Here is an 11,182-nt window from a genome sequence, read left to right as displayed (position 1 = left end):
TAGCCAACACCTTTCACGTGTCCCTCCTGAAACCCGTACGACTTAATAAATTCTCGGGGTCCCTGCCGGCTCAAACCGACTCCCCGTCCGACGACCCTGAGGTGGCAAAACTTGTGGAGACAAAAGTCATACAGGGCAAGAGGTACTACCTCGTGGAGTGGGCCGGCCGTGGTCCGGAGCATAGATCCTGGGAGTTGGAGGATCATATCCGCGCCCCGGGTTTGATAGCGGCCTTCGAGCACGGACAGGGGGGGGGGGGGCCTAGACGGGGGGGTAATGTTACATCTCGTGGCTCTCCTGAGGCAAGGACTGAGGCAGTCTCCCATTCCTTGCCTGCCACGAGCACTCCTGCTCAGCAGCGCCGAAGGTCTGCCAGACTGCGCAGTGTGCAGGAGATACCTTCTCAGAGAGGCAGCAGAAGGGTGACACCTAGTGGTTCTCCTGTTACAAGGAGTGAAGCGGTCTCCCATTCCTGGCCTGCCGCAGACTCTCCTGCTCAGCGGCCCCGAAGGTTTGCGAGGCTGCGCAATGTGCAGAGGTTTACTGCTCAGGGAAGCAGTGAGATTCCCGTTATCTCTGCACATTGTGAGACCGAGGATCCCGCCTCTATTTCCCAGAGGCAGGAGGGTGAGCATGTGCAATGCGTGGTGGGTCCTGATTCGCTCACTGACGTCACACGGCTTGATGACAAGGCTGGTGACGTGGTCAATCCTGACTGGCCAGGCTGGGACGTCGTGGACCCTGATTGGGTCAAGTCCGTCATCTCCGCCTCGCGCCCGCCCTCGGGTGGAGCTGCACCTCCTTAAAAGCTCCCCCTGCCATCATGGCGGCGCGCGACCGTCCTTCTATGTTTGGATGTCTGGCAGCGTGCTGCCACGCCACTGCTCAGGCATTACTGTCTCTTGTGGGCTTGGCCCTTGCTGCTTCGGCAGTACCTCGTTTGCAGGCCGTGTTCCTGCCTTGCTGCTCCGGCAGTACCCCCGTCAACAGGCCGTGTTCCTGTCCCAGGTGAGCTCCTCAAGTCTCCATTGGACTCACCTGCTTATTGAAAGCACACGTGCGTGGGCACCTCTGTGCTACCCTCGTGCCATATTCTCGTGACTTCCACTGGCACACGTGCGTGGGCACCTCTGTGCTTCCCCGTGCAACAGGTACACCGAGACGTGAGATCTGTGCCATACAACCCTCACGGGTTAGGGCAGATCGGTGTACATAGATCGTCTGTGACATTCCAGACGATCGCTAGCAGCAACCCGCTCACTCTTCACCCACCATAGCGGCGGTCCCTTACACCGCACAGTGGACCTTGACCGGCGGAAGCAGTCCATTTCCCATCTTGGCACGCTTCCCCGGGTCCCCCTCGTAACACCCAATGACTTGTAGGAAGGTCTCCATGAGGTATCGCTTCACATCCGCAGCCTTGTGAGTTTTACACGTTCTAATCATAGCATTTCTGTATGCAAGGTGTCGATTCGTATTGAATTGATGATGCCCTACAACTTTGTAATTCACTTTTTTCTCTATCTCATTCCGTTTTCAAGATAAATATGCCAACTCCGTTGTTTTCCACCAGGTGGCGCTATAGGTGGTTTCATTGCGTAGCGCATGGCTACTTTACTATACCCAGACACCACTTCTATGCTTATAGCTGCCGCCGTTCTCAAGTTAATGGCGGTGGACATGATATGGGTGGACACACTGTATATAACTTACCTATGTCATTAGCAAAGTTTCACAAATGTATCTGCTTCATTGCTGGTCCTGGTACCCAACAGCTACTCCTCCATAATTGCTTTTGACACAGGAGAGAGTCTACTGTGCCATCAAAACCAGACCATCCTGTAGACACACGAGGGTTAGGGGTGCTTGTCCACTGACCTGGCTATCTTTAGCAAGACCTCACTAACCGGAGCTCATCCCACTGAATGCCCGTATTCCTTACCCGTGAGCAGAACACTACTGAGATAACACAGGGTGAGGTTACCACACTCCGATAAGACTATTGGGTTTCCAACAGACAACAGTACATAGTACATTCTCAGCAATGACACGAGATGGTGCAAATGACAGAGTGACCCTTCAACTGACTCACCAGGTATTCGAACCTCATCGAATTCAAGGCATCTAGGGCCACTACCTCAGCCACTAGAACTCCTCTTTTGGCAGGAACTGACTGAGAGGAGATAGCAGCAAGCTAAGGAAGCCAACTAAGCACAGTGAGGTATGTGGCCAGGTGACCGGATAGTCCCAACCTGGGTTCTCCAAACAAATTTGTGGACCCAGTGTTGGATAGCGGAGCAGTTCTGTAATCCACCAGCTGGAACCATGGTCCCTAGGCTGAAGTCAAATAAAAATACCGGTGATAGAAACAGACCCCTTTTTATATCCCTCAGCTCCCATTTCAGGACATTGTGCTCCACAGTATTGGGGGAAGAAATTCGTGGCTGTTCCCTCATTGTTTTGCTAATTCAGTTGTCCTCCAGATGACACAGACTAGTACACCGCAGGGGGCTGATGCAATCCCCAATCAGCAGGCATTCCAAAAGTTACCATACATGAAGGACATCTAGACTGTCCTACATGAAACAATAGGCCATGTCCCTTGATTTACCAAACAAAGGAACAATACAACTAGTATCACAAGGTGTCTGGCTCAAAACTCGCTGAATGACAGGCCTACTTCTGATGCTGTTCACACAGCAGAGTCAGACACTCCACACAATGCTGCTTTTTAGTTGCACAGACAGGCTTGGGCGTCGACCAGCTGTACTCTTGTTAGTAATCAGCCTTGCAGGAGTTAATTTCTGCTAGCCGGTGGATTACTTTATGAGTCACATGTTGCAGGAGACCTATCAGAGTCGCCTCTGCCCTTTTTAAGATGGAGGGGTCTGGTCTACCATGAGGATGATAGCTTTATGCGATCCCCGTCCCTGTGCTTTGACATTTCCTGTTGCTGGTGAACGTCTGTGTGCTGTTTGGTGTGTTGTGGAAATACTCTTGTTGTCTTTCCTTTCTTCCTTTAGATTCCTCCAGATCACGTATTGTCTATACCTCTGTGAGTGATTACTGTGAGTTTGAGTTTTGTTTCCCCCCCCCCCCCATCTGTTTATTTGTGTGGGATTAATCACTTCTGTCCCGGCCCTCTTCTGGGTGGAGGGAAGGGGGGCTACTAGACCAGGGTTGTTAAGGAGATAGGGTAAAGAACGCGGCCCAAACATCGTCACCTTCAGACGTATGGGATCAGGGTCAGCCAGGGTTCCCCTAGCCTGTTTAGGCTCTCCTGCTCCTAGTGATTTCATCACACCCTGTGACAACCAGCATAATTAAGAATAGTTCACCCCTACACAAGTGGCTAAATATTCCATATTGACGCTTAGTTGTCACACATCCTGGCTTACCTATTGAAAAAAGTCAGCCAGACCCTTTATCATTCTGTTCTAATGATCTGCTTGGCACAAGTAAATATTTAAAAATGCCATAATGTGGGTTGCCAACACCCAGAACAAGGCAAATATTTTGGGCTCCCCTAAAGGGCGCTTTACACGCTGCGACATCGCTAGCGATCGCACCTGCCCCCGTCATTTGTGCGTCACGGGCAAATCGCTGCCCATGGCGAACAATATCGTAGGTACGCGTCACACGTACTTACCTGCCTAGCGACGTCGCTGTGGCCGGCGACCAACCTCTTTTCTAAGGGGGCGTTTTGTGCGGCGTCACAGCGACATCACACAGCAGGCCACTAATAGAAGTGGAGGGGCGGAGACCAGCCGCATGAACGTCACTCCCACCTCGTTGCCGGAGGACACAGGAACGTTGTTGTTCGTCATTCCTGGGGTGTCACACGTAGCGATGTGGCTGCCTCAGGAACGACGAACAACCTGCGTCCCAAATGAGAAAAGATATTTGGGAAATGAACGACGTGTCAACAATCAACGATTTGGTGAGTATTTTTGATCGTTAGCGGTCGCTCGTACGTGTCGCACGCAACGACGTCACTAACGAGGCCGGATGTGCGTCACGAATTCTGTGACCCCAGCGATATCTCGTTAGCGATGTCGTTGCGTGTAAAGCGGCCTTAATCCTTAAACCATTTCATCTTCCTGAGTCCATTTCATCAGTGCAGAAGTGAACCTGAACCCTGATGCTCCTAGTACATGTATTCTAAATTTAATTTAAATACATAGTTCATGTTTTAAGCTACTTTCTTCTGCTTTTTGTTGAAATTTGTCATTAAATGAATGATTTATTTTTAAAGCACTATTCTTTGGTGATGTACAGTACAGACCAAAAGTTTGGACACACCTTCTCATCATTAGGGCAACTATTAAGAGGAGACTTTGTGCAGCAGGCCTTCATGGTAAAATAGCTGCTAGGAAACCACTGCTAAGGACAGGCAACAAGCAGAAGAGACTTGTTTGGGCTAAAGAACACAAGGAATGGACATTAGACCAGTGGAAATCTGTGCTTTGGTCTGATGAGTCCAAATTTGAGATCTTTGGATCCAACCACCGTGTCTTTGTAGAAAAGGTGAACGGATGGACTCTACATGGCTGGTTCCCACCGTGAAGCATGGAGGAGGAGGTGTGATGGTGTGGGGGTGCTTTGCTGGTGACACTGTTGGGGATTTATTCAAAATTGAATTCATACAGAACCAGCATGGCTACCACCGAACCTTGTAGCGGTGTGCTATTCCATTCGGTTTGCGTTTAGTTGGACCATCATTTATTTTTCAACAGGACAATGACCCCAAACACACCTCCAGACTGTGTAAGGGCTATTTGACTAAGAAGGAGAGTGATGGGGTGCTACGCCAGATGACCTGGCCTCCACAGTAACCAGACCTGAACCCAATCGAGATATTGGGGTGAGCTGGACCGCAGAGTGAAGGCAAAAGGGCCAACAAGTGCTAAGCATCTCTGGGAACTCCTTCAAGACTGTTGGAAGACCATTTCCGGTGACTACCTCTTGAAGCTCATCAAGAGAATGCCAAGAGCGTGCAAAGCAGTAATCAAAGCAAAAGGTGGCTACTTTGAAGAACCTAGAATATAAGACATATTTTCAGTTGTTTCACACTTTTTTAAGTATTTCATTCCACATGTTTTAATTCATAGTTTTGATGCCTTCAATGTGAATCTACAATTTTTAGAGTCATGAAAATAAAGAAAACTTTTTGAATGAGGAGGTGTGTCCAAACGTTTGGTCTGTACTGTACATCTAACCAGGGTTACAAACATAAAGTCATTGCTGAAAGTGCGGTCACCCTTGAAATTGTTCCAGACAATAAGTATTTCTCCCTGAATTATTGCAATTACACGTTTTGTCATACCCATCAGTGATGAGATGCTCCGTACTTATTAGAGCAGTTGGCTACTCAGATGGGCGTGACTCGAGCACCTCAGTATAATGGAAGTCAATAGGGGACTAGAGCATTTTTCTGGAAGATTTCGCTTAAAAAGGCTTGCGCTCCCCAATGACTTCCATTATACTTGGGTGCTCAAGTCACGCCCATCTGAATCTCCAACTGCTCTAATAAGTACAGAGCATCTCATTAATTTCAGTTATTTATCCTGAACATGGTAGTGCTCTATCATCACTAACTGCAATCAGGCACTTCCTATAACCATCCACAAGCGTCTTCCACCTCTCACCTGGAATTTTGGACTCTTCTTTTGCAAACTGCTCCAAGTCTCTCATATTTGAAGGCGTCTTCTCCCAACAGCAATTTTAAGATCTCTCTACAGGTGTCAATGGGATTTAGATCCGGACTCATAGCTGCCACTTCAGAACTCTCCAGAACTTTGTTTCCACCCATTTCTGGGGGCTTCTTGATGTATGTTTCGGGTCATTGTCCTGCTGAAAGACCCATGACATAGGACGCAAACCCAGCTTTGTGACACTGGGCGACTACATTGCGACCCAAAATAATTTGGTAATCCTCAGATATCATGATGCCTTCCACACAGTGAAGGCACCCAGTGCCAAAGGCAGCAAAACAACCAATTTGTATGAATCAGCTCACCGTATAAAAGCTCAATCCCGATTCCGTCCTGGAGCACGGACAGGCACTGCCACAGCCCAATGAAATGCAGAAAAAAGAGGATGTCCAGCTCTTCAGGCAAAGAATCACATCTTTATTTCATCATGCAGACACAGAGAATGACATGACCAGCACTACGCGTTTCAGGTGAAAACACTCACCCTTAATCATGATCATGATTAAGGGTGAGTGTTTTCACCTGAAACGCGTAGTGCTGGTCATGTCATTCTCTGTGTCTGCATGATGAAATAAAGATGTGATTCTTTGCCTGAAGAGCTGAACATCCTCTTTTTTTTCTGCAGTAAAACAACCCCAAAACATCTTTTGAACCTACAACATATTTGACTGTGTGTAAATTTTTTTTGTTTTTTTTTTTGTGGGTTTCTTTTTTGGTAAACAGTAGAATGATGTGCTTTATCAAAATATTCTGTCTTGGTCTCATCTGTCTACAAGATGCTTTCCCTGAAGGATTTTGGCTTACTCACGTACATTTTGGCAAACTGAAGTCTAGTTTTTTTTTTATGTTTTTGTGTCATCAGTGGCGTCCTCCTGGGTCTCCTGCCATAGCGTATTATTTCATTCAAATGTGGAAGTATAGATCACACTGACACAGATGCACCCTGAAGCTGCAGGACAGCTGGAATTTCATTGGAACTTGATTGGGGATATTTATCCACCATTTGGATTATCCTGCATTGCAACCTTTCATCAATTTTTCTCTGATCTTTATGTCAAGGGAGACTAACTACAGTGCAATGGGTTGTAAACTTCTTGATTATGTTGCGCACTGTGGACAAAGGAACATCAAGATCTCTGGAGATCGACTTGAACCTTGAGATTGTTGGTATTTTTCAACAATTTTGGTTCTCAAGTCCTTAGACAGTTCTCTTCTTTTTCTAATCTCTATTCTTAGTGTGGCACAAAGAGAAACACAATGCAAAGATTGAGTCAACTTCTCCCTTTTTTTTTGTTTGGGTGTGATTTTCATATTGCCCACACCTGTTACTTGCCACAGGTGAGTTTGAACGAGCATCACATGTTTGAAACAAAGTTATTTACCCACAGTTTTGGAAAGGTGGCAACAGTTTTGTGAGGCCTATTTTTGAGGTTTTGAGCAAAATTATGTCCAATTTGCCTTTTTGTTCTCTGTTGTGTTTTTTTTGTGTTGTTCCAATACACATAAAGCAAATAAACAGATGTATGACAAAATGTGTATTTGCAATAAATTTCTGGGAGAAATACTTCATTTTCTTGAACAATTTGAAGGCTGCCAACACTTTTGGCCATGACTGCATATTATACATAACATTTAACAAACTGACAGACTGGTTGTAAGGAGATGGTCATGCTGCAGCATTTGCCCTTAAAGACACATGTGCTGTTGTGATGTGATGTATTATAATGTTTGCCTATTTAAAATGTTTTGTGTTGTCATGTGATGAACCTCTGTGTTCTGCCCAGCAACAGGTAGTGAGCAGGCATTGATAAAGTTAGTGTTTAGTTGATTGATAGAGTTAGAGTTAGTGAGACTAGCCCAGAGAGGGAGGGGCTATGTAGCAAAATCAGATAGGACTTCCTGGCAGTGAGTCAGACAGGGCCAAATGTGCAGTAGTGACGACCTAAGGTCTGGCTAGAGAATAGAGCTACTTGATTTGGGTTTCCTTGGAGAGAGTGGAGACCGAGACAGAGGATAGTTAGAGCCTGAGGAGAGCTCAAGAGAGAATTGACCCAGATACAGAGTGAACGGCTGGAAAACGGGTCCTGGGGCAGGATGCCTAGCAGTTTGGACCCTAGTTTATCTAATATATAAAGCTGAATGTGTGTGTGTGTGTGTGTGTGTGTGTGTGTCCCCGGGATTGGCATCTGCACTGTCGCAGCTACAGCCACAAAATTTTGCACTCTCACACGTCTGGACCCCAAGAGCGTCATAGGCTATGTTGTGAGGTGAAATTTTAACCCCGTGCGTTCCAATTTACCAATCAATTTTGCCCCTATCTACATAATGGGGAAAAAGTGAAACGAAAAGTGTATTCGTACCGTCGCATTTACAATCACGAAATTTTGCACACTCACACGTCTGGACCCCGAGAGCGTCATAGGCAATGTTGTGAGGCGAAATTTTACCCCCGTGCATTCCAATTTACCAATGGGGAAAAAGTGAAACAAAAAGTGTATCTGCACCGTCGCATTTACAATCATAAAGGTTTGCACAGATACCTCATGTGACCCAGGGAATGTCGTAGACTATGTTTTGACAGGAAAATTTAACCCTGCACTTTACAGTTACTCTCTAAAAAACATGCCTTTATTAAAGTAAATGGAGCCTGGAACTACAGGTTATTAGTAGAAGCTGTGGTTGGTTGCTATAGGAACAAAAGACATTCATAGTATAAGAAGCTTATATGTGAGGTAATAAGATGTATGTGGGGAGACGGACAGAGAGAGACAGAGAGACAGACAGACAGAGAGAGAGACAGACAGGGAAAGAGACAGAGAGATAGAGACAGACAGGGAAAGAGACAGACAGAGACAAACGGTGAAAGAGACAGACAGAGACAGACGGTGAAAGAGACAGACAGAGATAGATGGTGAAAAAGACAGACAGAGACAGACCTGGAAAGAGACAGACCTGGAAAGAGACAGACCTGAAAAGAGACTGACAGACATGCAGACAGGGACAGAGACAGGCAGACAGGGAAGGAGGAGACAGCCAGAGAGAGAGACAAAGATAGATGGGGAAAGAGATAGACAAAGATAGAGACAGACGGGGAAAGAGACAGAGACAGGCAGACTTGGAAAGAGGCAGACTTGGAAAGAGACAGATCTGGAAAGAGACAGACAGAGCACATTACTTGGCCAATTTAGTTAAATCTGTGTGGAATATCTGTGGTGTTGAAATATATGTTGTGAAATGCTTCTATTACCTTACTTTTTGCCTTTTAATAATTACATTTCTATCTATTTGTTTTGTGGTTTTTGTGTGCAGAATACATTTTTGTTAATACATTCTATTTTGTTAACAGCAGTTATTAACCCGGGCGAAGCCGGGTACTACAGCTAGTAACTCATAAACGGAACAAGCCAGGGAGGAACACAAGTGAAAAACGAAATGAGTGCACCGGGCAGCAGTTCCCTAAGCGTCAGAGAGCTAGAGACTAAAGGGTGCTTTACACGCTGCGACATCGCTAGCGATCTCGTTAGCGATGTAACACGCTAGATCGCACATACGATTTGCCGAGATCGCACATGTGACCGGCGCTACAAAAATGACCTATGTGCGATCTCAGCAAATCTTATCTGCGATCTGGCGTGTCACATCGCTAACGAGATCGCTAGCAATGTCGCAGCATGTAAAGCACCCTTAAGTTCAGCCATATTGGCAAATCAGCTCCTTTAAGAGGAGGACAAGTAACATGTAACTGTGGGTGGAAGATATGACTTTTACGGACTGTACTGTGGTGCTAAGCTGGGTTTTGGTGTAGCAAGTGAGTAAAATGGAGGTAGGAACAAGTGAGTGTGAAGAAGTAAAGGAACGGTGTTAGAGATGCTCTGCGTTCAAGACAAAATGTACGATAGGTTTGTGTACCCACTATCTATTGTACATAAAATACGAAATAAGTCCTACCCAAAAACAAGCCCTAGCAGGAATTTTCAGCATTTTCAGCGTAAGGCATAAAGGGAACCAATCATCAGGATTTTCGTATATATGCTAAAGCCAGTGCTGGATACCAGGTCAAATGGGTATGACCTCACACAGGTCCTGCTGGGTCGATTGTTTAATACTTATGCTAATTCTAACAGAGGGAGGGGATAAGTATACATACCCCCAGATATTATCTGATCCTCAGCTGCTGTCACTCAACAAGCAGCTAATTTTATAAACTTTACTTTTTTAGATTTCAAAACCTATACATCCGAGCTGACCACTAAAGGTATATATAGACTCAGCCTGATAGCACCAGGATAGCACTGGCTTTAGGTTATATAAGAAAATCCTGATGATTGGTTCCCTTTAAATATAAGCCCTGCTCCGAAAATAAGCCCTAGTCGCAGATCAATAATGAAGTGCCCATGCAGCCTAAAAAGTTAAAGAATACTTCATTATAGATAGTAGACACCCCAAAAGAGAAGACAGAAGACTGCGCACTCATAGGCTATGTGCGCACGTTACGTACTAGCCCTGCAGAAATTTCTGCAGCGATTTGAAGAGCACACGTGCGCTTCAAATCGCTGCAGAAAATGTCCGTAGAAAAAAAAAAAAGCCGATTCCATGCGCTCTGCCTGCAGCTCCTGCCATAGACAGAGCAGGAGCTGCCGGCAAAGCGCACGGAAGAAGTGACATGTCACTTCTTGAACGCAGCGCTTCGGGCAGCAGCCGAAGCGCTGCGCTCTAAGACGCCACGTGCGCACGGCCCCTGCACAATCTCCATAGATTATGCAGGGGACGCAGGACGCATGCAGTTACGCTGCGCTACAAAGCGCAGCGTAACTGCATGAATTACGCACACGTGCGCACATAGCCATACTCACCAGATGCCAAATGGGAGGACCTGCAGTGGAACGCACACCCACACACATCAGATAGCACACTCACATCAGATCTCACACACATACACACACACACACACACACACACACACATCATCGAATCGCACACCCACATATCTGATCCACACACATCAGATCACTCACACAATAGATCATACACACACATCAGATCGAACACCCACACACATGTGATCGTGCACAAATCAGATCACACACAAATCAGATCACACACACATAAGATCGTACACACACACACACATGAGATCGTACACACACACACACACACGAGATCGTACACACACACACACACACACACAAAGATTGTACACACACATCAGATTGCACACACACCACATCCAGATCTACTGATTTCTTTTGTCTGGCAGGGGAATCTGGGACGCAGTGCAGTAGAGCGTAAGGACCTGCAGTGGAACACATGGAGGACCTGGGGGGAAACACATTCATGCATTACACTGCAGGCCCTCGCGCTCCACTGCACTGCGTCCCATTTTCCCCTGCTGGAAGCAATTGGTATCGCCGGATGCGGTGAGTATGTGTGAGTGTGTGTGTCTATGATCTGATGTGAGCGATCTGATG

Source organism: Anomaloglossus baeobatrachus, chromosome 4 (assembly GCF_048569485.1).
Source record: "Anomaloglossus baeobatrachus isolate aAnoBae1 chromosome 4, aAnoBae1.hap1, whole genome shotgun sequence".
NCBI classification, from domain to species: domain Eukaryota; kingdom Metazoa; phylum Chordata; class Amphibia; order Anura; family Aromobatidae; genus Anomaloglossus; species Anomaloglossus baeobatrachus.
This window is presented reverse-complemented; position numbering follows the sequence as displayed.